Below are 6,717 nucleotides of genomic sequence, written 5' to 3'. Positions count from 1 at the left end.
TTGTGAAGGTGTCATGTTCGGTATACGACTGGACCGACTGGGCAAAGACCCGTGTTGTATCCGCACGACTAAGCGAAGCTCGAAGAGTTGTCCTTAGATGCGTGGGATACGGATGTGCCAAGTATGAAGACTTGAGCTAGACATCACTTTGAGACCCGGTAGAGGTCATGGCTAAGTCATGGAGACTTAAGCGGCTATTCAAATCACAGCCCTGAAAAGGCTTGCTCTAAGTCATGAAGACTTGAGCGGATGTTCAACTCATAGCCCTGAGGAGGCTCCTGCGATATACGCTAAGTCTTGGAGGCTTGAGCGTCGTTATTGCGCATTGCGACCCTGAGTGGTCATTATTGTATTTGAGTTGAATGGATGTATGACTGCATGCTTACCAGACCATCAGTGGTTCTGACCCCGTTTCATGGGGATTTTAGGTGTTGTATCTGCGTGGCGATATGCGGAGCAAGGCGGCATCGAGTTCCAGGGTTTCTCTAGACAGAGTTGTACTGCTTCCTTTTTATTGAACCTACACTGCTTTCCTAAGCAGTAGTGTTGTAATAAACATATGTTTTCGATAAAATGGAACACTTTGGTGGTCAATGAGTTGCTTGGCCACATACCTGCAACGTGCTCGGAGTTTTCTAAAACTGACGACTCATTATCGTCTGATTCCGCTGCTAAAAGCTTTTCTAAGTTCCGCTGCAAAGAAAAAAAAAAAGAAATTAATGAAAATTTTAACTTAGCTTTGTTTTGGAAATCCGGGGCGTTACAGAATTGGTATCAGAGCATGAGTCTGAGAAACCTGGTTCAAGATCCGTCATGGTCCCGATATCGCACTGTAAGTATATGTTTTTATACTTTGGTTCTGATCTGGGTGCATCTTTGTATAGATGGCAACTCATGACTCGCATGGATACTGCTATCGCTGCAAGGTCATGCACGATGAGTGGATATGCCCGTATGAAGTCCAAGACTGCCAATATTGTGGCGAAGATGGGTATTCCGCCAACGAATGCCAAAGGAAATATACCGCCGATATGGGTCGGCGGGCTTCAAAGGGTCTCAGGGATGAGACTTCGCGTGTCAGTGGACCGCATCACTCTAGTGTTGGGAGCAACCATACCCCAACATCTTTTGATGAATTACCAAGGCTAAGGGATTTTGATTTGAACTTCCCTGCGGAGGTCTATCACTCGCCAAGCTACCATCCGGCATCACATATGCCGAGCTTAAATGGCAGGAACAAAAGAGGGGATTCTTTCTGTTCGCCAATCATTATTCCAGACTCCCAGAGTCTTGATCTTGCTGACTGGGAAAGTGGACTGGAGTCTCTCATATATCCCCAGTATTCGCTTGCTAGTGCGGAAGTGCCGCCCAAGCCAAAGCTAGTAGTGCCTGCACCAAGGCCATGTGGCAATAGATGGACCTTTTGGAGTTCGTCTTCATCAAAGAAATCCAAGTCTTAAAGAGACTGGTGATGTTTTGGAGTCAGTAGACTCATGTATATAGTTTCTCAACGCCTAAAGTCTGTCAGTGCGGCATGACGTTTTGTTTAAGGCGATGCTTGTGTAAATGTGATGTATATTAAGTAAATAAAGCTTTTACTTCCTCATATACATCGAGAAACTAAAAACAAGTGCTTGTGTGTGCATAGATAAATGGCTCCTACGACGAGGAGAACCATACCAAGCGAGGAGTCCCATACGCAAGGATTCCTGTTGGAGACACTCAACAACATGGTTACCGCCATCCGTGAAACGAGGCCAGAACCAGTCGCACCACGAAACGAGCACCTGGGAGGAGTGACTTATGAGAAGTTCCTCAAGCTTGACCCTCCAGTTTTCATTGGCAGAGCCGATCCTGAGCTCGCGGAGAGTTGGATCGAAGAGACAGAACGTGCCTTCTCAGTACTGGGAGTACCAGAAGAGAAAAAGACCAACTTTGGCACGTATCGATTAAAAGATAATGCACGGAAGTGGTGGGATACCACTAAACTTATCCAGTTCTCACAAGTCGAAGTCATTCCTTGGACTGACTTTCGGAGGACTTTTATGGATAACTACTTCCCGTTGCATTCCAGAAACAAGAAAAAGATGGAGTTTCTGGAGTTGGAACAGGGCGGTATGAGTCTAATGGACTATACCACCAAATTTCAGAATCTAGAGCGCTACTGCTCTCGATTGTTCGAAACAGACCAAGAAAGGGCCGACAAATATGTGAATGGTCTGCGCGAAGGGCTGCGATCTCGAGTGATAACAAGCATGCCTTCGACTTTTCAGGCTGCGGTAGCAGCAGCTTCAAAAATCCAAGAGGACTGGGCACGATCTAAAGTGATCATAGCAAAGAAGCCCATAGTGAATGGTGGGAATCGTAAAAGGACGTTCCCAAGTGGCCAGGGTTCACGACAACCCTTTCAAAAGAAGAAGTTCCAAGGAGGGAACAACACTCAGCAAGTCGTGAGGCCAAGACAGAACCCAACTCCGAATGGTCAGCAGTCCAACTTCAGCTGCCCAAGGTGTCGTATGAACCACCCTGGAAAGCCATGTCCACGTGACATTGGTGGGTGCTTGTATTGTGGCAAGATGGACCACTTTATAAGGGATTGCGCCAAGAAGGCTGCAGATGAACAGAGGAGTAATGCCGGATCTGTCGGACCCTCTCGACCAGCACCACAACGTTCTCAGTTTCAACGACCTCCACCTAGAATAGAACAAAGGCCTGCTGCAGGTCGTGTATACGCTGTAACGACTGAACAAGTCGAAAATGGTGACCTGATTGAAGGCACCGTACCTGTTAATGGACATGCAGCTTATGTCTTGTTTGATTGTGGTGCTACTCATACGTTTATCTCTGACGATTTCACCGGACAACTCCACGCTTCGGTGCAACCAATTGATAAAATGATCGAAGTATATAACCCGTTGGGTTCACGCACCAAATGTATCCGGTGTGTGAAAAATTTGGATATTGAGATAGCAGGGCAACACTTGCCTACTGACGCCATCCTGATCGATATGATACAGTACGATGTCATTCTGGGAATGAATTGGTTGGCTCAGAATAATGCCAAGATTCTGTGCCGCGAGGGCAGAGTAATTCTATCTCGACCCGGATTGCCTAAGATGGAATACCGGTTATCCAAACCTGTTCCACAGAAAAGGCTCATATCAGCACTTAAGGTACAAAAATACCTTAGGAAGGGTTGTGTGGCCTTCCTGTTGAGTCTCTCGGTGGAAAAATCCAATGACCAACCCCTTGAGAGTTTGGAAGTGGTGCGGGAGTTTCCCGATGTGTTTCCTGAGGAATTGCCAGGACTTCCGCCACTTCGTGAGGTTGAATTTGGAATTCAATCCTTACCTGGAACAGCGCCGATATCCAAAGCCCCGTATCGAATGGCGCCAGCTGAACTCAGTGAGTTGAAGTGTCAGTTGGAAGAACTGATGGAACAAGGGTTCATCCGTCCTAGTGTGTCACCGTGGGGAGCCCCAGTGCTGTTTGTAAAGAAGAAGGATGGATCCCTTCGGTTATGCATCGATTATCGGATGCTTAACCAGGCAACTGTTAAAAATAAATACCTGTTGCCTAGGATTGAGGACTTATTCGATCAGCTCAGAACAGCGAGGGTATTCTCCAAGATCGACCTCAGGTCTGGGTACCATCAGCTCAGAGTAAAGGAAGAGGATATACCTAAGACTGCCTTCAGAACGAGATATGGCCATTATGAGTTCGTAATAATGCCCTTCGGACTCACTAATGCGCCTGCTGCCTTTATGGATCTAATGAACCGGATATTCAGACCATATTTGGATAGCTTTGTCATCGTCTTTATTGATGACATTCTCGTATATTCTGAGAACAAGGAACAACACATGGAGCACTTGAAAATCGTCTTGAAAACCCTTCAAGATAACCAACTCTATGCTAAGTTTTCAAAATGTGAATTCTGGCTAGACAAAGTGATGTTCCTTGGTCATGTGATCTCAAAAGATGGAATCGCAGTAGATCCTACGAAGGTGGAAGCTGTGATGGACTGGAAGCAGCCAGAAAATATCACTGAGGTTCGTAGCTTCCTTGGACTTGCCGGATATTATCGGAAGTTCATACAAGACTTCTCCCGAATCGTCGTACTGATGACGAAATTGCTAAAAAAGGGAGTCAAGTTTGAATGGACTGACCAGTGTAAGGAGTGCTTTGAGGTTCTCAAACAGAGGCTTACCACTGCCCCTGTCCTTACCTTACCTTCTGGTCAGGGAGGCTTCGTGGCATATACCGATGCCTCAGGAACAGGTCTGGGTTGTGTGTTGATGCAGCATGGCAAAGTAATCGCCTATGCGTCACGACAGTTGAGAGTCCATGAGAAAAGTTATCCAACCCACGATCTTGAGCTTGCCGCGGTAGTCTTTGCACTTAAAATTTGGCGACACTACCTTTATGGAGAGAAATTTGAGGTCATGTCGGACCATAAAAGCCTAAAATACCTCTTTTCTCAAAAAGAACTCAATATGCGGCAACGGCGATGGCTGGAATTCCTCAAAGACTATGAATTCACGCTTTCCTATCACCCTGGAAAGGCGAATGTTGTAGCAGATGCCCTTAGTCGCAAGACTGTTGGCACTCTGGCCAGCCTAACCGGACAATGGAAGTTGATGGAGGATTTCGTCAAGTGGAAGCCATTTTTGGCTGATTCTGGCAGAATCCAAATGTCATGTTTGACGATCCACATTGAGTTCCTCGATCGCATCGTAGTCGAACAGTTCAAGGATCCCCAGTACTTGGAATTGAAAGCTCGTGCTGAAAAAGATAACACTTTCTTCCATTTGAAAGAAGATGGAGGAATATGGATGGAAGAAAGGATTTGGGTTCCAAATAACCCTGAGCTAAGACAGAAAGTACTCCAGGAGGCTCATAATAGCAAGTACACCATTCACCCTGGAGGTACGAAGATGTTCCGAGATTTACAGAGAAAGTACTGGTGGAGGGGTATGAAACGTGATGTGGCTACGTTTGTCTCAAAGTGTTTGATCTGCCAGCAAGTTAAGATCGAACATCAGCGCCCTGGTGGAAAGATGCAACGGATCGAGATTCCAGAATGGAAATGGGAAGGCATTACGATGGATTTCATCGTTGGATTGCCTCGATCCAAGAGACAACATGACTCAATATGGGTGATCGTGGACAAACTCACCAAGTCTGCTCATTTTCTGCCAATCAACACTCGATACTCAACTGAACGATTGGCGGAGATCTACATTCGGGAAATCGTTAGACTCCATGGAGTGCCGATTTCGATCATATCTGATCGTGACCCGAAGTTCACCTCTCACTTTTGGGAGCAGCTTCAGAGAGCCCTGGGGACGAAACTCAAGTTCAGTACAGCATTCCATCCCCAAACAGATGGGCAATCAGAATGAACCATACAGACTCTTGAAGATATGCTAAGAGCCTGTATGCTGGAATGGAAAGGTGATTGGGATTCCCACCTAGCGTTGGCTGAATTTGCTTATAATAATAGCCACCACGCTAGCATTGGGATGGCGCCGTATGAAGCCTTGTATGGATGACCCTGTAGATCACCAATCCATTGGGGTGAAGTGGGTGAGCGAACCTTGGACTCGCCCATTGTGTTGCAGCATTATACTGAGCAAGTCCACATGATCAGAAAGAAGCTACTGACTGCTCAGAGTCAACAGAAGAGCTACGCCGATCAGCGGCGTAGGGAACTCACTTTTGCGGTTGGAGATAAGGTTTTTATCAAGGTCTCTCCAACCAAGAGTGTGTTTCGTTTTGGAAAGAAGGGGAAGCTCAGCCCCATATTCGTTGGTCCCTTCGAAGTTTTGAGCCGGATCGGAGAGACTGCCTACCGAGTAGCATTGCCACCACAATACGCGCAAATACATAATGTATTTCACGTATCAATGCTTAGAAAATACGTTCATGATCCTTCTCACGTCATTCAACATGAAGACATTGACATCCGAGAAGATATGACGGTAGAAGAAAGGCCAGTGGAGATCATGGACCGACGGGAGCAAGTGCTAAGAACGAAGATCATTCCACTTGTTAAAGTGAGGTGGCAGCATCATGGAATCGATGATTGCACTTGGGAGCCTGAATCGGATATGCGGGATAAATATCCTGAACTCTTCACCTTGTACTCTTAGCTGAATTTCGCGGACGAAATTCCTTTAAGGGGGTAATGATGTAAGACCCGCAATTTTTTCAGAAAATATCTGAATAAAATTCATGAGGCATTTACCGGTAAAAATAGCATTTCTTCTCAGAATGCAAAACGAATCAATTCCTGCGAGCCAGTTATACTTAGGATATTCGTCGAATCACGAATATATCCTCAAACACTCTGGAAGCCATAACTTCCTACCTGAATGAAATCAAAGGATTCCTGCGAGCCAACTTTCTTAGTTACGTCAATACAAAGGGAATGGCGTACTCAGAATTTTTCGGAAAAAAATCGCCGGAAACCCGAAATTCTTGCGGGACCCACGAAAATATTGGTGGGACCCACAGAAATATTCCTCAGAAAATATCTGGTGGGACCCACAAAAATATCCCATGGAATATCCAAGTGGGCCCCACACCAAGGAACCTCTTGGAATTAAAAAGAAGCCAAGGGGGTAGAAGGGGGATGAAAAAACCCAAGAGGAGGTGGGCTTGGGCTATAAATAGCCCTCCCCACTCTCTCTCTTCTCATAAAAATCGACCCCC

The sequence above is a fragment of the Nuphar pumila genome, chromosome 3, assembly GCF_984573655.1.
Source record: "Nuphar pumila chromosome 3, dmNupPumi1.hap1.1, whole genome shotgun sequence".
In the NCBI taxonomy this organism is placed as follows: Eukaryota; Viridiplantae; Streptophyta; class Magnoliopsida; order Nymphaeales; family Nymphaeaceae; genus Nuphar; species Nuphar pumila.
This window is presented reverse-complemented; position numbering follows the sequence as displayed.